The 27,689-nt window shown below is 35.3% G+C and overlaps 1 long non-coding RNA gene and 1 pseudogene across 1 annotated transcript in view; one reads left to right on the top strand and one right to left on the bottom strand.

Moving 5' to 3' along the window:
* LOC138842317 (uncharacterized) overlaps positions 1 to 27,689 on the top strand; it is a 162,869-nt gene that overhangs the window by 60,199 nt on the left and 74,981 nt on the right. The window contains exon 2 of the long non-coding RNA XR_011376705.1: positions 14,260 to 14,363. This is a non-coding gene — a long non-coding RNA (uncharacterized lncRNA). The remainder of the gene's footprint in view (positions 1 to 14,259; positions 14,364 to 27,689) is intronic.
* Positions 966 to 11,118, bottom strand: LOC115854724 (p53 apoptosis effector related to PMP-22 pseudogene; annotated as a pseudogene).

Raw genomic sequence — 27,689 nt, 5'->3', positions numbered from 1 at the left:
TAGAGCCCAGTCAAAACTAAGATAAAAAACTCAAGCCATTTCTTCTCTTTAGCCTTTTTTAATGTTACTTTTGTTATAGGAACCAACTGCTGATGCTTTACTGAACAGCCTAATCCTATCCATCAGTCATGACCAGTCCATCTTTCAGTCTCATCTATTCTGGTACTAAATACACACATACACACACACACACACACACACACACACACACAAAACAGTACAGATTTATTAGTATAGCATTTTCCCACACTCCAACCCTATAAACCACTTTAAATGAGAAAATTTTATCTTAAAATTTTACTACTTAAGGAGGCCTTGCTACTGCAACAGGCTATGGCCATGAAAAAATACTTTCCTCAATGCATATCAAGTTAACATGAAGCTTAGAAAGAAGTCACTTGTTAAGGTTATTAATTAGAAATTCTCACAAATAATATATATTTAAGAAATATTTTTGCTTCTTTAAATAGCTGGAGGCTTGAAAAATATTTATTTATTGTACTTCTTTTAGAATATTGGGTCAGTAACAATTTTTACTAATATCTCCCTCTTTTCCTTAGTGCTTAATAGACCTAGTCCATTCCATCCGGGAAAAACAAAAACTTGATTAGGTTACTCAAATTGCTGAAGCCTTCTTATTTTTACCTTATAAAGTGGTATGTTTAATATTCACATTCTTTTACAAATGCAGTATAAATGGTATAGATAGTTATAAGAAAATATTGGCATCTTATAGATAATTAGTTGAAAGAGTAAGTCTTGTTTAACTCTACAAGACACATGTAAAATATGAATATAAAACTATAACACCATTTAAGAAACATTTTCTCCCAAATTATTTTAGCACTTTGCCTAGTTTAACTCTATGAACATTGCCATAAAAATAAGTTCAAATTATTCTGAGGAAAACAGTTTCTTTGTAGTCCATCTCAGTAGCAGTGATTTTCTTCTGCTCATTTCCCAACTTAGGTGGATGTGTACAAGTACCTGGGCTTGGCATTTCCCTGAAGGCCATCTTCATAGTTGGGAAGGAAACAGAAGAAAGCACAGCCATCAGGATGATTGTGGCTGCCCATCTGAAGACTTAGGCCCAGTTATAGATGTAGTGACAGGAGGGTTGGTATGAGGTTGAAAGTCTAGGTGTACTTCACATGGTAAATTACAAGGGAGATGATCTGGAACACAGCAGCCAGGGCCAGGAAGCCACCATTCAGTCTCAGAAGGACAAGCATTTGGGATCCACAGAGGGCAAAGGAGAGGATGAAACAGATCACCAGGATGATAAAGCTGCAGAAGGGGTTGGTGGCAGCTCCCCTTCCCCACACGTACATCATGACGATCTGGCAGCCATCCTTGTAAGTCCTGCTGTAGCCACCCTTGTGAAAATATCACCATCACAGTGAGAACGTGTGGATATTGTCACTCGACTTAAGCCAGCTGTGGCTGGCCATCACGATGATGTCAAAGGCGATGGTGCTTAGCAGAAGCAGGTGCTGGCTAGGCTGCAGGACAGCATCATGTCAGTGCCAGTGTGAAGGAAAGGAGTACATGGGGATCAGACACCACTGGAGAGTGGCCCATGAGTGTGGGCAGCACAACAAAAATGCCAGAATAGACTTTAAAACAAAGTCTGTAACAAGAGACAAAGAAGGACATCACATAATGATAAAGGGATCAATCCAACAAGAAAATATAACAATTGTAAATATATATGTACCCAACATAGAAGCACATAAATACATAAAGCAAATATTAACAAACATAAAGGGAGAAATTGAAAGTAACAGAATAATTGTAAGAGACTTTAACTCTCACATACATCAATGGACAGACCATCCAGATAAAAATGCAATAAGGATATATTGGCCTTAAATGACACATTAGATCAGATGGAATATATATAGAGCATATATATATATATATATATAAAACATTCCATTCCAAAGCAGCAGAGTATATATATATATATATTATATATATATATATATATATATATATGAAACATTCCATTCCAAAGCAGCAGAATACACATTCTTTTCAAATGCACATAGGGCATTCTCTGGGATAGATCACATGATAGGCCACAAAACATATCTCAGTAAATTTAAGAAGACTGAAATCATAGCAAGCATCCTTTCTGACTGCAAGTGCATAAGACCAGATATCAACTACAAAAAAAAGTGGAAAAAACAAACATGTGGAATCAAAACAATCTGCTACTAAGCAACCAGTGGGGTCATTGAAAAGTCAAAGAGAAAATAAAGAAATACCTTGAGTTAAATAAAAATGGAAACACAACATTCCAAAATGTATGGGATTTAGCAAAAGCAGTTCAAAGAGGAAAATTAGAGTGAAACAAGCCTACCTCAGGAAATAAGAAAAATCTTAAATAAGTGACTTAACCTTACACCTAAAAAAACAAGAAAAGAAAGAACAAAATATCCCCAAAGTTAGTAGAAGGAAGAAAATTATATTGATCAGAGTAGAAATAAAGAGACTAAATAAACAGGAGAAAGGATCAATGAAACTAAGAGGTGGTTCTTTGAAAAGATGAACAAAGTTAATAAAGCTTTAGACCAACTAATTAAAAAAAGAGGACCCAAATAAATAAAGTCAGAAATGAGAGAGAAGTTACAACTGACACCACAGAAATGCAAAGGATCAAAGATACTACTACGAACAATTCTATGCCTACAAATTGGAGCAACTAGAAAAATGGATGAATTCCTGGAAACATACAATCTCCCAAGACTGAATTAAGAAGAAATAAAGAATATGAATAGAATGATTACCAGTAGTGACATTGAATCAGTAATCAAAAAACTCCTAACAAACAAAAGTCCAGGAACAGAGGGCTTCACAGGTAAATTCTGTCAAACATTTAAAGAAGAGTTAACACTTATCCTTATCAAACTTTTCCAGAAAATTGAAGAGGAAGAATCACCTCCAAACTCATTCTATAAGGCCAGCATCACCCTGATAATGAAACCAGATAAAGACACCACACACACACACAAAAATACAGGCCAATATCACTGATGAATATAAATGCAAAAATCCTCAACAAAATATTAGCAAACCAAATTTAACAACACATGAAAAAGCTCATACACCATGATCAAGTGGGATTTATCTCAGAGATCCAAGGATAATTCAATATCCACAAATCAATCAATTCAGTACACCACATTAACAAAAGGAAGGATAAAAATTTCATGATCATCTCAATAGATGCAGAAAAAGCTTTTGGCAGAATTCAACATCCATTTATAATAAAAATCTCAAAAAAGTGGGTAGTAAGGGAACATACCTCAATATAGTAAAGGCCACATATGACTAACCCACAGCCAACATCATGCTCAATGGTGAAAAGCTGAAAGCATTTTCTCTAAGATCAGGAATAAGAAAAGGCTGCCCATTCTCACCACTTGTTTTCAACATAGTACTGGATATTCTAGCCACAGTAATCAAACAAGAAAAAAAAATGTAAGAAATCCAAATTGGAAAGGAATACATAAAATGTCACTGTTTGCAGATGACGTGATACTATATATAGAAATCTTAAAGGCACCAACAAAAAACTATTAGAAACAATCAATATTTCAGTAAAGTTTCAGGATACAAAATTAATATACAGAAATTGATTTTATATATATATATTTTTGGTTATATTTCTTTACAGTAACAATGAATTAGCAGAAAGAGAAATTAAGAAAACAATCCCACTTATAATTGCATCAAAAGAATAAAATACCTAAGAGTAAATTTAACCAAGGAGGTGAGAGACCTGTGCTTTGAAAACCATAAGATGTCAAAACAAGTTGAAATTGACACAAACATATGGAAACATATACCATGCTCATGAATTAGAAGAATTAATATTATTAAAAAGGGGCATTGGCAATCTACAGATTCAATACAATCCCTATCATAATACCAATGACTTTTTTCAAAGAACTAGAACAAATAATTCTAAAATTTGTATGGGAACACAAAAGATCCTGAATGGCCAAACAATCTTGCGAAAGAAGAACAAAACTAGAGGTACCCTGCTCCCTGATTTCAAACTATACTCCAAAGCTACAGTAATTAAAACAGTATGGTGCTGGCACAAAACAAACACATAAATTAATGGAACATATTAAAGAGACCAGAAATAAACCCACACATATATGGGCAATTAATCTATGGCAAAGAATGCAAGAATACACAATGGGGAAAAGACAGGCTCTTATACAAATGATGTTGGGAAAACTAGGCAGCTACATGCAAATGAATCAAACTGGACTACTTTCTCACACTATACGCAAAAATAAACTATAAATGGACTAACAACTAAAATGTAAGACCTAAATCCATAAAACTCCTAGAAGAAAACATTGGCAGTATGCTCTTTGATATTTATCTTAGCAATAGTTTTTTGGATATGTCTCTTCTGGTAAGGGAAACAAAAACAAAAATACATAAATAGTTTTCACCTAACTAAAAAACATTTGCACAGCAAAGGAAATTATCAACAAAACAACAAGGCCACTGACTGAATGGAAGAAGATATTAACAAGTGATATATCTGATAAGGGATTAACATCCAAAATATACAAAGAACACTTACAACTCAATATCAAAAAATCAGGGGCTTCCCTGGTGGCACAGTGGTTGAGAGTCCACCTGCCGATGCAGGGGACACAGGTTTGTGCCCCAGTACGGGAAGATCGCACATGCCGCGGAGTGGCTGGGCCCGTGAGCCATGGCCTCTGAGCCTGCGCGTCCGGAGCCTGTGCTCCACAAACGGGAGAGGCCACAACAGTGAGGCCCGCGTACCGGAAAAAAAAAAAAAATCAAACAACCCCGTTAAAAAACAGGCTGAGATGCAAGAGGGAAGAGATAGGGGAACATATGTATAACTGATTCACTTTGTTATAAAGCAGAAACTAACACACCACTGTAAAGCAATTGTACTCCAATAAAGATGAAAAAAAAAAAAAAAAAGGCTGAGGACCCGAAGAGACATTCTTACTAAGAAGACATACAGATGGCCAACAGGCACATGAAAAGATGCTCAACATTACTTATCATCAGGGAAATGCAAATCAAAGTCACAATGAACTACAACCTCACAAAAAGACATCAGATGATTAACAACAAAAAGATAAGAAATAACAAGTATTGGTAAAGGTGTGGAGAAAAGAGTACCCTTGTGCACCGTTAATCGAAATGTAAATTGGTACAGACACAATGGAAAACAGTATGGAGGTTACTGAAAAAAGTAAAAGTAAAACTACCATACAATCCAGCAATTCCACTTTTGGGTATCTTTCTGAAGAAAACAAAAACACTAATTTGAGAAGATATATTCACCATTATGTTCATTGCAGCCTTATTTACAACAGTCAAGATATGGAAGCAACCTGTGTCCATTGATAAAGAAGAGGTTGTGTGTGTGCGTGTGTGTGTGCGTGTACAGGTATATGGATATACAAATATATTAACATTTTTTATTAGATTCTTTACGGGGATCCCCAGAAAGTTAAGAATAATTGTTAACAGAGAGCAAGAAAATGTAGGGTTATTGAAAAACGTGGTTGAAATGCTAAACCCCTCCTCTTCCTCATTCTTTAAGTCCCGGTCACCTTTGAGAATCTTTTTGGATTCTTCCAGATGGAGGTATTTGTCTTGCATTTATGCTGTGTTTGCAGTCTTTCTACCACATGCTGTGTGGATGGTAATGCTGCAGGTGTACAGATGGGTTTTCGGGAGTGTTCAACAGTATCTTAAGAGAATATAAGGTGAACTTGGCCCGCACATTCTTCCTTTCTTAAAGGTTTTAGTGTTCTTCACCATTGCATTCCAGAGCCTGGCACAGTGCTTTGCACTTTGTAGGAACTACTTAAGTGCTCAGTAAATGAATGCATGAAGAATGAATGAATGAATGTTTCACCTTGCAGGATAATGCTTAGTAAAATATTTTTCAACCACATAGTTTTGTAAAAGTCTTTTAGTTAAAAGCGTACAAGTGACAGAAAAATGTGTTACCTTAAAAGAGAAACTGCCTATCTGTTCTTAACAAACTACTGCAAGATGCTGAATCATCAAAAAAGGCTAAGTGATATTACTTACTCAGGATGAAAAGTGCACTAATACATTCTAAGAAGATTTTCAACAGGAAAGTTCACAATTTAAGGTCATGGTACTTTAAGAGCCAAATACCTCTCAGCACCAGAAAGCAAAGTTAAATGGGCAACCTCATTTTCTATGCTTTCTGCACAATTGTACTTCCATTGTCATTAATGTTTTAAATACAAATTTCCATACACTGGTCCTTCATGGGATCACATTTTCCTTCTAGAAATGCCTACTGTACTTTTGCACAGGCTGGTGAAGGAAGATTTTTCTGAAGGGATGAGGTTATGATGAACTAAATGAGTCGTATGGAGGGAAGCCTAAAGCAGGAGGGAAGCTTGGCAGGAGCTAGGGTGGGAAGGCCATGCCCCCCAGAAGGAAGGCATTGTTCTGGCTCTTGTGTCCTTCCCACTGAGTCCCTGCTATTCAGTGGGAATTGTGGTGAGGAAGAGCCTGGTGGGAGTCCTGGCTGCAGCCATGTGGGTTGGCAGTTCATAGGTCCAGAGGTAGAGACAGTAGACTTTTATGGGCATAAGACCTCAGTCTGGCCCAAAAGATAAAGGTTTCTGATCCCTGTTCTATGTAATAAAGCCCTTACATCCTTTCAGACAAACATAACTAGCCCAAGTATCTCCCTTTACTCATTTGCAAAATAAACAATTCTTCAATTAGAATACAAAATCATTTTTTTTTTTGTTAGGCACATTTATGTCCACAAAGGCCAAGCTTTCATGTAAGGTTAGGATAATTTTTTTCAAATAATTTAGGCATTAATACAATAACAATAACAACAACAGATTTTGATAGCCTGAATAACTAAATTTGCAGTTTGCATTGATTGAATTCACTGGATAAGTGCACATTTCTCTTCTTTCTCCTCTCGTGGACCCGCAGCAGAGTCTTTGAACAAATGTTAAATGATGGAAAACTTTTGTTTATTGTGTAATTCAATAGCCCAGCATTAGAGCTGCTCATTAGGAGGTTGTAAGATGCAGTGACAAGGAAAATTACAACTTTCTTGTGCTGACTGGCACAGTGAAATTAATTCCTGTCGTCCCTCAGTCATACAGAAGTATGAAGTTGCCATGCAAGGATCAAACTGAAGATTTTTTTAGGGGGAAACAATAGAAAAGGGGAAAAAGAGAAAGATTGTGACAGAAGATTACGTTTATTGTGACAAGCTTTATCGCTCCAATATCAAGTTCGCTCCTTGGGGCTGAGTGAAGAGAAGAAAGAAGTACGGAGGCGAGAACCAATAAGCAAAGCCGTGTGATGGGAGCAGCAGTATTTCCAGTCATTTATCATTGACACTCCCAAATGAGTGTTTGGGAGTTAAATTATCTCGTCATTTCCCTAAGGATTGAAGTCATGAGTAATGAAAAAAGAAATCAAACTCACACCCTCTTCTCTGTAAAATCAGCCTGTTATTCAAGCAAGTGAAGTCCATATCACGGCTGGTTCTAAATACAGGATTGCTTCATTACTTCTTAAACTCCCTGTCACGTATATCGGTTCTTGCTGAAAACATCAGATAAGATGGCTATCTGGATTCCCTGGTTTTGAATACTGCTCTGTGTAAATAATATGCTTGCCATTTCTAAACACATGGGGACCCCAATGAAGAATTTTATTTGATAAACAGTGGATTTATTTTTATACCAAGAGACATTTTTTCTTTTGGAATTGTGGATATATAAAAATCTCGATTCCTCCATTCCATTCCAAGTGCCAGCAATTATTCAGTACACAGTGAGGCACTATGCTGATGGTTTTACATGCATCATCTCACTGAATCTTCTTAAGGATATTTAGGTGGTATTGCTGTGCTCTTTGACAGTCCCATCTCCAGCTGTACCTTCTCAATGTACCTGACGCCCAGACATATTAAATGTCCTAGTCCTTGAAATACACATATCATTTCCCATTTGCTACTCCCTCTTGCTATTGGACCTGGGAATGTCTACTTATCTTCCAAGATGCAGCTCAAACTGCAGTTCTTCTGTTTGATGCTCCTAGGCAGAACTGGTTACTGATTCCCTTTGCTCTCCTACCAACTTACAAAAGCCTCTGATTCCATTATATTGTATTTTTACTTATGTGTCTATATCTTGAAGTGGATTTAACACTTTTAAGGACGTGGATTATTATTTATTTATCTTTATAACTCCATGGCCTTAGCAGAGGTTCTGACCTATAAAGGATACTCTATAAATGTTTAGTAAATTGTTAAATAGTTGCAGTTAGTTTCATTGATTTATTAATGTCCTTGCATTAGCATCTGAATTTATCCTGAAAAGTGACACTTTTTTTTGTTTCCATGTTATTCTTAATTATAAGTATACTTGAATATTTTTCTGTGTTTCTGGAAAAAGGTTTTTGCTTGTGCACATGAAGGAGGAATTATATAACAAACTAGTTTAAAAAGTACGTGCTCTTTTTAGGTGGACACTTACTCTTCACAATGCTCCATTTCCACAAAGACTTGATGAGAATTTCCAGATTTAAAGTAATTCATAGTATCAAAATGAGAAGCTGCGTGATATGCTGGAAAAAACATAGAATTTAGAACTCAGAGATATGACTTTGAGTCATAAAATTTCCCCCTGATCAAATGGGTAACTTTGGGGAACCCAGTTATTTTTAGCATCCGTTTACTTACAGAATCATTGTGAGGTTTAAGTAGAAGGACTTACTGAGTTATTGCTTTTCCAGATACTGGGTACATAGAATTGAATCAAACTGTCCAATCCCTGTCCTTATGGAGCTGACATTCCTGAGGGGGACTGAGACAATAACCAAGTAAATATAAAATAGGCAGTGGTGATAGTGCTGGGAAGAAAACTGTGAGTGATACACAGTGGTGTGCTCTGTTAGTGAGAAGTACCAAGGGAGGCCTCTTTAATAAGGGGACATTTGAGCAGAAAGGGTAGAGGAGTGAGAGCGTGGGCCAAACTGGTATGGGTGAAAATTGACCAGGCCAGAGGGGTCAGCTATTATCATTCTTTGAATACTTGCTTTGAATGTCCCCAAACTTGGAAGACATGCTAGTGATGACAGTGGTCTCAATGGAAGAAAGTGTGTACAGAGGGAGACTCTGTTCCCAGACATGTTCCCTCTTCAGAGCACCCTTCCTGTAGACCCTCTGGCCTCACTGGGTTGCTGCCATTGAAATTCAAGACATTTGCCTTTCCCCAATAATGATAGATCGTCCAATTGCTAACACATTTGTGTGTTCCCATGTGTACTTAAAAAAAACAACAACATGAATTTAGAGCTCTTAAATTTGCTTTCATAGTTTCTTAAAGTCTGTTCCTTTCTCCTGTAAATATTGGCTAAACTGATCACTGCTTTGTACGTATATTGAAAGAAGCAATGAGAAAAGTAAATGCATAGACAGCTAATATTAAAATTAGCTTTGGGAACTCCCTGGCGGTCCAGTGGTTAAGACGCTGCGCTTTCACTGCGGAGGGCGTGGGTTCAATCCCTCGTCAGGGAGCTAAGACCCCACAAGCCCTGTGGTGTGGCTAAATAAATAAAATTAGCTTTGATACATAAAGCTTAGATACCTAGAAAAATGGCCCTTTAACTTAGCAGGTAATTGCAGTTTTGAATGTGAATAACCTCAGAGTATCTTTAATATTTTATTGGCCTAAGTTACCAACTTTCACTTTTCTCTGTTGTAGCAGATAAATAAAAAAGCAGAGATTTCCATCATAGCAGCACTATGCACATTGACATTTATTGATTTCCATTAGTATCTGAGGTGGCTGGCATTTTACTTTTATATGCTGCATTAATAAATTGTGCTTAGAGGCTGCCTGTGCGTTTTTTATTGAGGCCCCTCATTTGCTCTTGACTGTTTCCAAAAATTCTTTTGAGTTTTGAAATTTGCTTTTCTCTTGTTCTTTGTTTTCTTTGTTGGGAAATGTACAACTAGTACCACTTAAGTCTATTTCCCAAGGAACACTAAAGCACAGAGAGGCATATTCTATTTCAATTTGTGGAGGTTATTTAAAGGATCTCTTTGTTTTTCCTGTTTCTAAAGTCCAAAAGAACAATGCTTTGCATATGCTGAAAGCACAGTACTGCAAATCAAAAAGAGATTCATTTTGGCACCTGGGTGACATTGGTGTGAATGAATGCAGTGTTTTCTGAGTGTTATTTTCAAGACCAGCCCTGACCAGTGGTCAAGTTTCCTTAAATCCACAGAAATAAGAGTAATAATAATGAAGTAAAATTTTAATAAAGTAATAGTAATTAAATTTGAATACCTGACCTAAATCCAAGGTTATGTCATTCAAATATTTTGGTGTTGTGTTCTTTTATGAATGATGGTCATTATAATTATTTTTATGCCTAGAATAATAATTATTTACTTTTTAAAATAAGAAATATGGCTTCCCTGGTGGCACAGTCGTTGAGAGTCCGCCTACCGATGCAGGGGACACGGGTTCGTGCCCCGGTCCGGGAAGATCCCACATGACGCGGAGCGGCTGGCCCCGTGAGCCATGGCCGCTGAGCCTGTGCATCTGGAGCCTGTGCTCCGCAACGGCAGAGGCCACAACAGTGAGAGGCCCGCGTACCACAAAAAAAAAAAAAAAAAAAAAGAGATTAACATGGTTCAAAATGTAAAAAAATATATATATATATATATGTCTTTCTACATCTGTCTCCTATTTGATACAGTTCCCCCAACCTACAAACATTCAGGTAATCACTGTCATTAGTATACTTCTGGAGTTCCTTTATGGATACGTAAGCAAAAACAAATATATGTTATTTCCCCTCTCCCCTTTTCCACAAAACAATAGCATATTATACACATAATTCTTCACATTGCCATTTTGAAACAATTTTGATAAATATATATAAAATAATATATGAAATGTATTTGTATTCATATAAAAATATATAAATGATTACCGATGCACTGAAAGTAGCAAAAAATGTATAGGATGGTCCCTTGTACCATTCATCCAGTTTACCCAGTGGTAACATGTTGCACAGCTTTAACACAATATTGAAGCCAGGAAATTGACATTGGTACAATCTCCAGGGCATATTTAGATTTCACCAGTTTTACATGTATTTGTGTAAAATTAGTGAAATCTGGCAATCATTAATCTGTTCTCCATCTTTAAAATTTCATTTTGAAAATGTTATATACGTAGAAACTTACATATATACCTTTTGAGACAGGCTTTTCCACTCAGCATTATCACCTTCAGATTCATCCAAGTGGCTGCATGTATCAACAGTTAGTTCCTTCTGACTGCTCTAGTTTTCACCATAAAGATGTCCCTTGGTTTGTTTAACCATTCTTCTATTGAAGGACATTGGGTTGTTTCTAACTTTTGGCTATTACAAATGTAAAGCTGCTATGAACATTTATGAACATTATGAACATTTATGTGAACGTAAGTTTTCATTTCTCTGGGATAATACCCAAGAGTAAAAGTGCTAGGTGAAGTGACATAGGCATGTTTAGGTTTATGAGGAACTGCCAAACTGTTTTCCAGAGTGGATGTACCATTTCACATCCCCACCACAGCATACGAGTGCGAGCATTTGGTGTTACCACTGTGTCTTTTAGCTACTCTGATAGATGTGTAGTAATATCTCATTGTGGTTTTAATTTGAATTTTCTTTATGGCTAGTGATGTTAGCATGTAATTATTTGCCATGTGTATGTTATTTCCAAAGACATGTCTGTTCATGTCTTTGCCCATTTAATATTTGGACTTGGGGAGTTTACTATCGAATATTAAGAATTTTTTACATGTTCTAGATATAAAACATCTGTCTGATATATACAGCTTGCAAATATTTTCTCCCAATCTGCGGTGGGTCTTTTGACCCTCTTCACATAGGCTTTCAAAAAGTTTTAAATTCTGATTAGATCTAATTTATCAATTTTTTCTTTCATGGATTGGGTTTTTGTGTCAAGGCTAAAATCTCTTTTATTGCTAGATCTTAAATATTTTCTTCTGATCATTTTTTTTCTAAAAGTTTTATATTGTTTCATATTTAATCCCACGTCCCAAACTGAGTTAATTTTTGCTTAAAGTGTGAGTTTTAGGTTGAGATTATTATTATTTTTTTTGTCTATGGGTGCCTAATTGTTCAAACACCATTAGTTGAAAATACTATCTTTCCTCCATTGAATCACTGTGTACCTTTTTTTTTTTAATATCTTTATTGGAGTATAATTGCTTTACAATGGTGTGTTAATTTCTGCTTTATAACAAAGTGAATCAGTTATACATATACATATGTTCCCATATCTCTTCCCTCTTGCGTCTCCCTCCCTCCCACCCTCCCTATCCCACCCCTCCAGGTGGTCACAAAGCACGGAGCTGATCTCCCTGTGCTATGCAGCTGCTTCCCACTAGCTATCTACCTTACATTTGGTAGTGTATATATGTCCATGCCTCTCTCTTGCTTTGTCACAGCTCACCCTTCCCCCTCCCCATATCCTCAAGTCCGTTCTCTGGTAGGTCTTTACCCTGTCTTACCCCTAGGTTCTTCATAACATTTTTTTTCTTAAATTCCATATATATGTGTTAGCATACGGTATTTGGTTTTCTCTTTCTGACTTACTTCACTCTGTATGACAGACTCTAGGTCTATCCACCTCATTACAAATAGCTCAGTTTCGTTTCTTTTTATGGCTGAGTAATATTCCATTGTATATATGTGCCACATCTTCTTTATCCATTCATCTGATGATGGGAACTTAGGTTGTTTCCATCTCCGGGCTATTGTAAATAGAGCTGCAATGAACATTTTGGTACATGACTCTTTTTGAATTATGGTTTTCTCAGGGTATATGCCCAGTAGTGGGATTGCTGGGTCATATGGTAGTTCTATTTGTAGTTTTTTAAGGAACCTCCATACTGTTCTCCATAGTGGCTGTACCAATTCACATTCCCACCAGCAGTGCAAGAGTGTTCCCTTTTCTCCACACCCTCTCCAGCATTTATTGTTTCTAGATTTTTTGATGATGGCCATGCTGACTGGTGTGAGATGATACCTCATTGTAGTTTTAATTTGCATTTCTCTAATGATTAATGATGTTGAGCATTCTTTCATGTGTCTGTTGGCAGTCTGTATATCTTCTTTGGAGAAATGTCTATTTAGGTCTTCTGCCCATTTTTGGATTGGGTTGTTTTTTTGTTATTGAGCTGCATGAGCTGCTTGTAAATTTTGGAGATAAATCCTTTGTCAGTTGCTTCCTTTGCAAATATTTTCTCCCATTCTGAGGGTTGTCTTTTGGTCTTGTTTATGGTTTCCTTTGCTGTGCACTGTGTACCTTTATTAAAAATCCGTTGACTGTATTTCTGTCTGGGGTCTCTAGTCTGTTTGTTGATACATGTATTAACACCTTTGCCACTACTGTAGCTGGAGTACTGTAGCTTTACAGTTCTGTACCTTTATAGTAAGCCTTGACTACTGAATACTTTATAGTAAAAATTGAATACTGTAGCTTTATAGTAAGACTTAACTTTAGGTATAGTAATTTCTCCCACTTTATTCTGCTTTATCAAAATAGTCTTAGCTTGTTTAGGTTCCTGGCTTCTCCACATACATTTTAGAATAAGCTTGTGTATGTCTATGAAATACCTTCCAATTTTGATAGCAATTGCGTTAAATCTACAGATCAATGTGGGGAGAATTGTATGTTAACTATGTTGAATCTCCAAACCATAAACATGGTATGTCTCTTAATTTACTTAGATCCTCTTTCTATCACTAGCATTTTGTAAGTTATAACATATAAATTCTGTATGTTTTGTTAGCTTTATACCTAAGTATTTCATTTTCTTTCGAGTGAGTATTGCACATACTTTTTTTCTTTTATCTTAGTAAGATATCATTAAAAATGTCACAGTTTATCGAGAGATTCCGCATTTCTTTTTACAGTTTCATTATATGGCATTATGAAGTACCATACTTTAATTAAGTAATGGTCTACAGATGGATACTTGGATCATTTCTAATTTATGGCTATATTAAAAATAATTATACATATTTGTGGTAAATTTATGTGTATCTGCATGACACATCCCCAGGAGTGAGATGATCAAATCAGAGAGTATGTGATTTGTAATTTTGGTATTTGACTATTGCCTTCCACAGAAACTCTGCCTGTTTGTACTCCTACCAACAATGTATGAGAGCAACTGTTTCCACACAGCCTCCTCAACAGAGTTTGAGGGCAAACTTCCTGACACTTTTACACAGTAAGTTTTAATTTAATTTTATCTTACATGTGAGTCAGTTTAAGCAAGCTTTCATTTGCTTAGGGGCTGTTTGTGTTTATTTGTTTGCTTTTGGTTGGTGTGGAGATGGGCTGCCATTTCATGTTTTTATCCATTTTCCTATTGTGTTATGGGGATTTTTCTTGACAATTTACAGAAATCTCACTATATGTAAGGGAGGTCAACCCTTTCTCCGTGCCAGGAGTCAACACTTTTCCCGTTGTGTCATTTGCCTTTTGCCTTTGATTATGATGTGTTCGGCATGTTATAACAAACAATGTCACAATGAATAGTCATGTACTTAAAGCATTTCATACATGTGCACCACATCTGTAGGATAAATTCTTAGCAGTTCAAAGTTTATATACATTTGCAACAATATTCTGAAGACAGAGCTTTCAGAATATGTTGTTTTTTCTAAGTTATTTTGTAACTTAACACAATGGCTATAAAATCCCCACGAAGCATGTTTTTTAACTGGACAAACTGAAGTTAATATGGAAAAATAAACAAATGAATTTTTGGAAAATTCTCCAAAATATAAAGAGTCTGAGAAGACTAGTTCTACCAGACATGAAAACATAGTAAATGTCCTGTGTAATTATAATAAGATGATGTTGGCAAATGAATAGACAAAACAATGAAATGAAATAGGGAGTTCAATAATAGATACAGCAACATGTAGAAATTTGGTATATGATATACCTTGTATCTTAAATTACTGAAGAGAAAATGGGGTCAGCTACATTAGGATACCATTTTTTACTTTTCAGCTCAGCAAATTTCAAAAGTTTTATAATTCTGTAAGGCTGTGGGAAAATAGGTCCTAATATATTGCCGGTAGGTGTCTAGGTGGCTGCAACACCTGTGAAAGACCATTTGGCCATACTTTTTCTTGCTTGGCAGTGTGTATTTCTGATCTTTGACAAGGATTTTGCTCTTGTTTTAGTGATTTTAAGTTTACAGAATTGTCCTCACCTTGTACTGTGTAGTTTGTACACAGATCTATAAATTTGCTACTCTGTACCATGATCTATCTCATGTGTCTTATTCTTCCTCTTCCCTCACCCTTTCTTTTCCTCTATACCCCAGTGTTACTCACCGTAAGTATTTTTTGAGTGTGTCTTTGTACCTCTGCATCATAGCTTTTCCTTGACCTCCCCATACTTACTTTCCATCTAATTCCACCCTGATCTATGTCCCAGAGGCTATTGACAGGTACGGACCAACAGGTAGGTCCTTTGCCACGTGGTCTCCAGTCAGGTTCAGGAGACCCGAAGGAGGGAGGAGAATGAAGTCAGGGACCTTCTGAGAGGTTACCTCAGACTGCTGTGCTCTTTGATCTTTCAAGGTAGCCTTCTTTATAGAACTTTCTCCTTCAGGTTCTAACACCTGCTCCTTATGGTCATATTTTTGCGTCCTAGGGTGGTAACAGCTCTGCTGTTAATATTGTCACAGTGCCCACACCTTTGAAAATATTCTCTTTCTAAGCCTTCCTTGAAAGACCCTAATTTGAGTGTGAAGCTTGTTTCATGCCGAGTACCTGAATAATTCAACTGTTACATATGTGTATTTAGATCCACCATGTCTTATCTGCAATTCTGATATATAAAAAGTTCTAAAAAGTAAATTTTGGGGGGTGGGGTAAATTTGTTACAAATTTTCTTCTTGGCAAAATCTGAGCAAAACTCTTTACAGTCTTTTTTTCTATGATGTAGAATGAATAGTCATGTGTTCCATTGCAGACATATTTTTTAAAGCTGGTTTAGCTGTCTTCTTACTATGGAGAATTCTGTATATACACAAAAGTAGGAGAATATAATAACCCCCCATGCATCTATTTAACCAGTCCCAGCAACTATCTATTCATGACCAATCTGGTCCCATTTATACCAACATTCATTCTTTCCCAGGGCCCAATCAGGCAACAGAAACCACACAGTAATTAAAACAGGAGAATTTTAGTATAAAGAATTACTATAATAAGACACTGGAATAATCAGAGATTGGATAGTAAAAAGTAAACATTTTGTAGTATTAAAGGGAAGGGGGGGAGGGTTAGAGCACGTTTTAAGATTTTACACTCTAGAGAATACATTTTTTGTTATAATAGAGACAACTAACATGGCCCTGAAAATATGGCTCTGGCCAAACTATGCAATTTTTATGCATCTCCCCAATTTTTGTTTCTCTGAATTAATTAGTGTGGAGAAAGGTTTCTGCAAACAGTTCTGGTAACCCCAATTCCTATATCTGCTGTTAAGTAGGCAATGTAATTATTTCAGGGTGAGCCTCTCACCTACAGGAAGTGAATTTTTGCTGGTGTTTCTGAGTTTTCTTGGTACTTCATCCTCATGTGTTTCTATTCTTCTTTTCACTTTCTGCTTAACATCAGCATTTATATTTAATTTGGCATCTGCAGATTATAGATTACACTTATCTCTTTATTTTGCAGAAAATGAAGTTTGGGTTTTTGTACTTTTTCCTCCCTGCTGCTTTTCTATAATTTTTCGGCATAAGCAGAGAAGAAAATTGCTCATTTGATTTTTAATGTCCACACTCAGTAAAGGAAAAATTTGGCAATCTTATATTTCTAATTCTCTCTCTCTCTCTCTTTTGAAACTTGAGTAATAGAAATGTAAAGACTGGAGAACCAGTAACACTGTGAATAAATACAAATTTTGGAGATACAGAAATCTGAATTACAATCTTGCTTTCCTACTTACTGTTTGTGCAACTTACTGTGTTGAGCAATTTATTATTACTGATCCACAGCTTCTTCAGATATAAAATATGGATAATAATAACCATTTTATAGGATAGTTGTAAAGACTACATGAGGAAAGCTATGCCCAACATTTGCCCTCTTAGATGTTCAACATTTATTAGTGTTCCCCTGCTTTCAAGGACCCTACTGAACTTTTTAGCATGTGCGTAAGTAGTATAAAAAACCTTTTTTTAAAAAACAATGTATTTATTTGTTTGTTTATTGGCTGCGCAGCATGTGGGATCTTAGTTCCCTGACCAGGGATCGAACCTGCATTCCCTACATTGGAAGCGTGGAGTCTTAACCACTGGACTGCCAGGGAAGTCCATAAAAAATCTTTAAAAAAAAAAAAAAACTAAATTCATCTAAGTAATTCACTTTAATATCTTAAACAGTTGTGCCTCTTGGTAAGGGGGGAGATCAATACATGATCAGTATGTAAATGGATGTAAATTGCTATAATCTTTGGAAAAGTAGAAAGTCTGATTTTTAAGGGAAACATAGGCATGAAACGGAAGTTTATTCTTGTGTCAAAAATCACACCAAAATGCAAATTTATGATTAAAAAAATAGATTGCCGAGGTGCCTTCAAAAACGTGACTGGGATTGCACTGCCTTCACTTAAGAGTTCTATAAACATGAGATCAGGTAAAAAAAATATATCACTATCTTCTTCCCTTCTTTTATTTGTGAAAAATACAAGTCATCTCCACAGATTGCTGAGAAAATTTTCTGATGCTTCTAGATGATTCTAACTTTACGTATTCTATTTATGTAGTGCTCAATGGCTTCTAAGAATGTAAAGTATAATATAGAAAATTTTCTGACAGTTCATTTTATGAAACTGTAGTTTTCATATTTCAAGGAAGGAATGAAAGGAAATGAATGAGACAAGAAACAAGAATGTTTAAAGGAGGGATGGTTGATAATAAGGTCAGCAGTTTCCTGGAAGCTTGCACAGAATATATTTCTGTCTCATTTCCCTTTTCACCACACACATATACACATACATTCGATACTGTACACTAACATAGATGCGAGAAAGGACAATAGAGGTGCATTTTCCCATTTTTGAAATATTAAATTCATATACATACAAATAGTACTGTTCTTGTTTTCCTTGTGCTCTAAATACATACATTGCCTGTCTACTGATAATCCAGTGCAGGGTGAAGCAAACATTTTTATTTACTTTTAGGACACACAGTCTCTTCTGCATATCTCATTTATATTTTAATTATAAAAAGGCATTTGAAAGATAATGTGGTTTTTCTGAAGGAACTCTGTGTAGTTTCTCACAAATAACTGGAAAAAACGTCCAGCTACAATACTTTATTAACTTCAGAGAACAACCTTCTTTCATGTCAAATGGTGTGTATTTTCACTTTGCTATGACTTAAAAAAATTCACAGATCACATTATTTCTCTTCAAAATTAAAATATATCTCTACTTAGAATCCATAAGTAAGTATCAAAACATGAAAACATGAGAACCTTAATTCTATGGATAGATTTGAGCTATGAATCATTATGACAATGATGCTTGGTTTTTGTAAGAGTATATTTTCGAAAGTGTTTTATGAAAGTGTCACTTTTCTTCTGTAAAAATCTCATTTATCATGTAGAAAGAAAACATGGTAATTAAAATGAAAATGTCTTGCTTATAAAGACTCATTAAACGATAATTCCAGAAAAGGAATTTTGAAAATAATTCTAATTCAAAGTGAAATTTAGTAATTTACACATATAAGTTAAATTCAAATTATATACTTATTTTTGAAAATTAACTTTTGAAGTCTAGTGATACATTTTACATTATATATCTTTAAAGTATCCTTTGTGGGCTTCCCTGCTGGTACAGTGGTTAAGAATCCACCTGCCAATGCAGGGGACACGGGTTCGAGCCCTAGTCTGGGAAGATCCCACATGCCGTGGAGCAACTAAGCCTGTGAGCCACAACTGCTGAGCCTGTGTGCCACAACTACTGAAGCCTGCGTGCCTAGAGCCTGTGCTCCACAACAAGAGAAGCCACCGCAATGAGAAGCCTGCGCACAGCAATGAAGAGTAGCCCCCACTGGCCACAACTAGAGAAAAACCTGCCTGCAGCAACGAAGACCCAACACAGACAAAAATAAAATAAAGTATCCCTTGCCTTCCTGAAAGAAAAGAAAAGAAATGTTTTGGAACAACATTGAATATTCAAATAGAAAATTTTGTTTTTGTTTTGTTTTGTTTTTTTTGCAGTACGCGGGCCTCTCACTGTTGTGGCCTATCCCGCCGCAGAGCAACAGGCTCTGGACGCGCAGGCTCAGCGGCCATGGCTCACGGGCCCAACCGCTCCACGGCATGCGGGATCTTCCCAGACCGGGGCACAAACCCATGTCCCCTGCATCGGCAGGAGGACTCTCAACCACTGCGCCACCAGGGAAGCCCAGAAAATTTTATCCCAACTCTGATGTTAAATCACTTTAAACTTCAGTTGTCTACTATGCACACTACAGATGTTACTGCCATAGTATAGATGTTGATTTCCTGCTTTTACTTTGTTGACTGAAAAAAAAATGCACAACGTGAGAGCTGTGAGTTAAGTTTTTTGTGGGGCAAAATGAGGACTGTAGCCCAGGAGACAGCATCTCAGAGAGCTCTGAGGAACTGTTCTGAAGAGGTAGCAGGGGAAGTCAGTGTATATGTGACTGGTGAAGGGGGATACATGCGATCAAGCACATATATTTGGCAGAAGGTTTCTGCTAGTGACGAGGAGCAGATGTTTCCGTTAATAATTTTAGTGCTTTTCTAGGTATGAGAAGATGCAAAAATTTGGGCTCATAAAAATTCCTGAAAGTATCGAGCTATCCAAAGACCTGTTCTGTCAGTTTTTCCCAGAACACAGAGTATGTCATTCCTGATATCCACCCTGAACTCCCTTCAAAGTGTGTTGAAAGTCAGCGGCTGCAGTGGCTAGTGACTAAATAAGACCCCAGGAGAATAGTGACTGCCCTGAATTCTCCAGCTATTAGTACTGTGATTTCTCTATGGGATAACTCATAATAAAACTTCAAAATAATAGAACTAGTAGTTTCCCCACTGATCGAGACTCTCATTCTTGTTAAGTCAAATGGGAAGGAAGCTGATGAGTTGGCATAATTTTATTTCAACCCTTTGGTCTTCTTAAAGCAATTTTGACCTTTTTTCATATTTCTTACATTGAGTGAAAAGAAAGGAGAAGCTATATTTATTCTTGAAATCCCATTTATTACCCAGAAGAAAGTTTTGCACTGCATACATTCTAAGACTAGAATTCTTTGTCCTTTTCTTCTGTAGTACACTTTCCAAACTTTTGAAGCTTTTCCTGCCATGTTGTATTTCACTTTAGGGACCTGCTGCCTCTTGAAAATATTTGAATACCACTTGACCATATACAATGTTCTTTCACAGTCGTCTTACTTGATATCTGAAACAACGCTGTGAAATAGATACTACTGAACTGTAGAGAAACCCGACTTACCCGATTATAAAATTAATAGAACTTAATTACAAATCCTATGGACTTCAGACATTACACTCAATTCCAACACACTCTACAGACTCTTAGAGAAAAATCCCTGTGTAACTTATGCCAAAGAAACCACCTACAGTTTCTTAGTTGGAGATGAGAAAGGGAGGAAAAGGACATAAGGGACAATAAATGTTAGATTTGTTTAAGGAATTAAGAGCTCTTTCCTTAATTGACAAATTTACACAAAGACTAAAAAAATGGAAGGCTGCTAAGATAATTTGAAGCCACTAAAAATCGCTAAGCAGAGAATGAAGAAAACCAGTATTTACTGTATACTTTCATGTGTTGGTCTCTTTGAAAAGTGCTTGTAAATACTAATGCATCGAAGATCTATTGCTTTCTGTGTCTGAACTTTCTCCTTTGGAAATGATCCGTCCCTTCCTTTCAGATAATCTGTCCCCCACTCCTTTCTCCCTCTGGCAAAAACTTTATACATATTATTGCAGATGTTGCAACCATATTATCAACTGACCCAACTTCTGGTCACTCTTGATTCATTCAGGAGGTGGGCACCAATTGGGACAATGAATCTCTTCTTATTTTGAACTTGAAAGTAAGAGTCAAGTAGTAAAGCAACAACACTCAAGAAATGTACAAAACCATGTTTTCTGCCATGGGGACCAGGAAAAGTGTGTAAGATTCATATGAAGAGAGAATATGTTAATCAAGTAAAGATGGAAAGTAGAATAAATTAATATAGTTATGATATAATCACACATCTCCCTCTCTATAGTACAAGTCTCCTAGTCAGATCAGGTTGCTATAACAGAATACCATAGACTGGGTGGCTTAAACAACAGAAATTTATTTCTCACATAAAAAATTATGGGGGTTGGAGAGTCCAAAATCAGGGTATCAGCAGATCAAGACATATAATTAAAATGGCAAAAGTTAAAGATAAGGAGAGACTTCTGAAGGCAGCAAGAGAAAAAGAGAAAGTCATATCCAAAGGAATCCCATAAAGTTATCAGGTGATTTTTCTGCAGAAACTTTGCAGGCCTGAAGGGGGTGGCATTATATAATTAAAGTGATGAAACAGAAAAACCTGCATCCCAGGATACTCTACCCAACAAAATTATCATTTAAGATGAAAGTTAAGATTCTATAAGCATAAAATAGATATAGATATAAATAAATAAAATATGTATCTATATATCTATATATATAGATATAACAGTATCTAAAAAAAATTTATGTATGCCTCATGGTAACCATAAGGCAAAAACCTATAATACATTCACAAAAGATAAAGGAAGCAGAGTATACTACCACAGAAAATCACCCCTCCACAAATGTAGGCAGCAGGAGAGAAAAAAAGGAGCAATGGAACTATAAAACAACCAGAAAGCAATTAATAGTTGACATTATTAAGTTTTTACATATCAATAATTACTTGAGATGTAAATGGATTGAAGTCTTCAATCAAAAGACATAGAATGGCTGGGTGGAATAAAAAAGCAAGACCCAAATATATTCTACTTACAAGAGACTCACTCCAGCTTTAAGGACACACATAGGTTCAAAGTGAAGTGATGGAAAAACATATTTCAAGCAATTGGAAACCAAAAAAAAGTGGAATAGCTACAGTTATATCAAACAAAGTAGACTTTAAGCTGAAAAAGGTAACAAGTGACAAGAAGGTCATTATATAATGAAAAAGGGATCAACTCATTAAGAAGATATAACAATTCCAAATACATAAGCACCTAACGTCAGATCATCTAAATATATTAAGCAAATACTAACATATCTGAAAGGAGATATAAACAAAAACACAGTAACATTGGACTTGAACCACACTTCAGGGCAAATGGACCTAACAGACATATATAGAACATTCCATGCAATAGCAGCAGAATACATATCTCCTCAAGTCCACAAAGAACATTCTCTAGGATAGATCATATTATGGGCCACAAAACAAGTCTTAGTAAATTTAATAAGATTAAACTTACACTAAGTATTTTTTCTGACCACAATGGTATGAAACTAGAAATCAACAAGAGAAAAGCTGGAAAACTTACAAATATGTGGGGATTAAACAACATGCTCCTGAACCATAAATTGGTCAAAGAAGAAATAAAAAAGGAAATAATATCTGGAAATAAATGAAGATGCAAACACAACATATAAAAACCTATGAGATTCTACAAAAGTAGTTCTTAGATAAAAGTTTACAAGTGATAAATGCATATATTAAGAAAATAGATCTTAAATAAACAACCACAATTTACTATGCGAGGAACCAGAAAAAGAAGAACAATCTAAGCTCAAAGTTAAGAGAAGCAAGACAATAACAAAGATAAGAGAGGAAATAAAAATATATATGACAAGAAAACAGTAGAAAAGATCAATGAAACAAAGAGCAAGATTTTGTGAAAAGATATACAAAATTGACAACCATTTAGCTAGCCTAAGAAAAGAGAAGTCTCAATAAATAAAATCAGAAATTAAAGATGAGACATTACAACTGATACTACATAGGTATATTGGATCATAAGCTTCTACCCTGAACACTTACATGCCAAAAAGTTGGATAATCTAGAAGAAATAGATAAATACCTAGAAACACAACTTACCAAGACTGAATCAGGAAGAAATAGAAAAATCTGAATAGACAAATGACTAGTAAGCAGATTTAATCAGTATCATAACCTCCCCAAAAGAAAAGTCCAGAACCAGGGAATTTTACCAAATATTTGAAGTATTAATGCCAATTCTTCCCAAACCCTTCCAAAAAACTGAAGAAGAGGGAACACCCCTAAACTCATTTTACAAGGCTCATATTACCAGGATACCAAAGCCAGATAAGGACACTACAAGAAAAGTAAACTACAGACTTAAATTTCTGATAAATATAGATGCAAAATCTCTCAATGAAATATTGCCAAACCAAATTCAAGAGCAAAATATTGCCAAACCAAATTCAAAATCTCTCAATGAAATATTGCCAAACCAAAATCAATAAATGTGATACATCACATTAATAAAATAAAAATCATTGATCATCAATAGGTACAGAAAAAACATTTGACAAAATACAGCATCCTTTTATAATAAAAATCCTCAACAAATTGGTACAGAAGGAACATACCTCAACATAATAAAGGCCATATGAAAAACCCACAGCGAACATCACTCAATGTGAAAGTTTTAAAGCTCTTCCCCTAAGATCAGGAACAAGGCAAGGTTGCCTACTCTCAAAACTTGTATTCAACATAGTCCTGGAATTCCTAACCAGAGTAATCAGGCAAGACAAAGAAATAAAAGGAGAAATCAGAAAGGAATATGTAAAATTATCTTTACAGATGATGTGATCTTATATTTAAAAATCCTAAAGATTTCACCAAAAAAACACTATTGAAACTAATCAATGAATTTAGTAAAATTGCAAAATATAAAATCAACATACCAAAATCAGTTACATTTGCATACATTAGCAACAATATATCTGAAAAAATAAAAAGAACAATACCATTCATAAGAGCATCAAAATCAATATAATATTTAGGAATAAATTTAACCAAGGAAGTGAGAAATCTGAACATTGAAAAGTACAAGACTTTGATGAAAGAAACTGGATAAGACAGACAAATGGGAAGATATGATGTGTTTGTGGATCAGAAGAATTTATATTGCTAAAATATCAATACTACCCAAAGTCATGAACAGATTCAATACAATCCTTATAAAAATTCAAATGGCATCTTTCACATAAATAGAAAAAAAATCCTAAAGTTTGTATGGAATCCAAAAGACCCTAAGTAGCCAAAAGCAATCATGAAAAAAAGAAAAAGAACAAATCTGGAGTCATCACACATCCTGATTTCTAGTTATATTACAAAGCTATAGTAGTCATAACAGTATGGTACTGGCATAAAAATAGACACATACCAATAGAACAGAATTGAGAGCCCAGATATAAACCCTTGCATATATGGTCACCTATTATTTGACAAAGGAGACAAAAATATTCAGTGGAGAAAGAATAATCTCTTCAATAAATGGTGTTGAGAAAATTGGATTACCATATGCAGAAAAGTGAAACTAGACTCTTATACCACTCACAAAAATCAATTCAAAGTGAATTAAAGACTTAAATATAAGATTTAAAATCATAAAAAACCCTAGGAAAAAAATGTAAGGAAAATGCTCATGATACTAGTCTTGTCCATGATTTTTTTAATATGACACCAAAAGCACAAGCAATGAAAGCAAAAATCAAAAAGTGGGACTATATCAAAGAAAAAGCTTCTGCACAGCCAATAAAAAAAATAGAAGAAACCTATATAATGGGAGAAAACATTTGCAAGCTATATATCTGAAAAAGTGTTAATATATAAAATACATAAGGAACTCACATAATTCAACAACGAAAACAAACAGTCCAAGTGAAAAATGGACAGAGGAACTGAATAATCATTTTTCAAAAGAAGACTTCCAAATGACCAACAGGTACATGAAAGGTGCTCAACAGCACTAATTACCAGGGAAATACAAACCAAGACCACAATGAGCTATCATGTCACATCTACTAGAATGGCTAGTACCCCCAAAACAAGAAATAACAAGTGTTGGTGAGGATGTGGAGAGAAGGGAAATTTGTGCACTGTTGGTGGGAATGTAAATTGGTTTATTCACTTTGGAAAACAGTATGGCGGTTCCTAAAAAAATTAAAAATAGAGCTACTTACTTTACTTACTTGGGTAGTTCAGACACATGGAGGAGTCTGTGTACTTCTGTCAAATGGAGGGCACCACCAGATTTGCAATTCCTATGGAAAAAATCTAAGAACCATAGTAATATTTGTGGACACTTTTGTAAGCATAATCATAATTTGTACTAATTGTGTTTTTTTTGTTGTGGAGATAATAGTAAAAGTGGAAACCATGGCAAACTTGAGAACCTCTACTCAAAAGAACAGCTCCAACTTTACCCTGATGGTTGCTATTTGGGTTGGTAGGTCTAATATCAATTAGATATTTCACATTTTCAGTAAAAGCGGGAAATTGAAATTGGTTTGTGAAATCTATACATTGAAAAATAATTCCAAATATGAAAAGAAAAACATTCTGTGGGCCAAATACTGTACTGTCTGCCGAAAGAAACATGTCAGCCTGTTTACAAAATGTATGTAAGTGTGTCATGACTTTGTTTTCTAACTTATTCCATTACCTCACTGTGATCCCCATACTTTAAAAATACCTACCTCTAGGGTATGACTCAAGAGTTAATAACGCGAAGAAAACATTTATGAAATGGTTATTAGATGCCAGGCCCTATGCTAGGTGCTGAGTACCTTATCCCATTTAATCTTCACAACTACACAGCTATCATTGACCTTGCTTCAGTGAGGAAATTGAAGATTGGTGTTAAATAATACACCCAGGTTAACCAAACTAGAAAAGGTAGCTGAGTGAAGCATCCAACAAAGGAAGGACACTCAGTAGTAGTAATCCTTATGCTATGACTTGTAACAAAGTAGTCCTGGTGACACAGATATTGTGTCTTCACCGCAAATCACCCAGGTGGTTAGTACCATATTTCTTCCCCTCCAAACTAGGCCTTTCTTATCAATCAGGATTGCCTTGAGTTTTAAAGTCCCTTGTCTCTGAATTCAGTTATTTTAGTGAGTTGTTTAAAAAGTAATAAGGCATTTATTTTTGTCTCCTTCCATCTTTATATAATCAATTTATCAGCCGTGCATGAAGCAATTTTTTCAAGAAAGTGGATGGAAGAAATTCTGCAGTCACATGCTTCTCAGGAGATCCTTTCTTTATAAAACAATTTCATGAGCCCATATTTTTCTCACATATTTCTTAAATCTTCTGCTTATACTAAATAGGTATATTTCTTTCTTGTGCTTCAAAGATTTAAGAGGAAAGTATTGGTTTACTCATATATTTCCCGAAGGACTTCACCAAATATCTCCCAAATCTTAGAGAATGTATCTCTAGGGCTTTATCAAGGAATATAACTTCTTTACCAGAGAATGGTTAGACAAAATTTCGGAGTCTCTTGATAATAATATGTGAAGAATCATGATTTATTTTAAAGTTAAATGCCTCCTATTTCAGTCTTTTTTTCTTGACTATTTCCCTCTTAAAAATGTTAAGACATCACTTCTAAAGCCACTTATCTCTTCATATTGTGCATCTTGAGACGTGATTTAATATTTCTTTATTATAAAGCCATAAATAGTAATGTTCACCCAAGGGCTCTGGACTTTTAACTTGGTTTTTCCAGCATCCACATGTGGAAATCAGATTTAATGGTGTGACAACTGGAACTCTATGTTGTCACACAATTCGTGAGTGTGAGATTTCATGTTACTCACCTTACTAGTGTTTATATAGCATTTATTGTGGCTCTGTATGGTGCCAGATATTGAGTCCTGAATGTTCCAGACTCACATTTTTTGTCGTTGGCATAGTTGTTAATACTTCAGGCTATATGGCTATTCATAATTATAGGTATAATTACTTTTCTCAAAATACCTAATTTTTAAAATGAAGGCAAATACATTTTGGCTATAGAATGTAAGCCATATAAAAATGGAGTTGTCTTTTATAATTTATCATATAAATTTCTTTTAAGAATTGTTTGGAGAGACACACATTCTGTTTGCACATTGAGACAATATTACCATTTTTATGTTTTTAAAAGTGAGAGCTGTCTTTGTAGAAACAACCACGCATCTCTGAATAGTTTTCTGTGTAAAAGACAATATCAAAGAAAATTATATCTTCCTAAATAGAAATAGGCCACAGTTGTCAGGAATTATGTACCAGAGCCTTAGTTACCAATATGTCTTGGGTAATAAATAAGGCCCCATTTAAAGATGAGATTTTTTAGTTGAGTTACTTGGAACACTGTTTTATGAAATCCAAGCAATATATTTGAATCTTGGGTGACTCAATTAATACTTTTAAATTAAAATGTTACAGGTTTTGGTCTTAATTCAGGCCAAATATAATTTATCATC

The sequence above is a fragment of the Globicephala melas genome, chromosome 14, assembly GCF_963455315.2.
Source record: "Globicephala melas chromosome 14, mGloMel1.2, whole genome shotgun sequence".
Taxonomy (NCBI): domain Eukaryota; kingdom Metazoa; phylum Chordata; class Mammalia; order Artiodactyla; family Delphinidae; genus Globicephala; species Globicephala melas.
The sequence above is the reverse complement of the archived record's forward strand: the minus strand, read 5'-3'. Positions and strand labels throughout refer to the sequence as shown.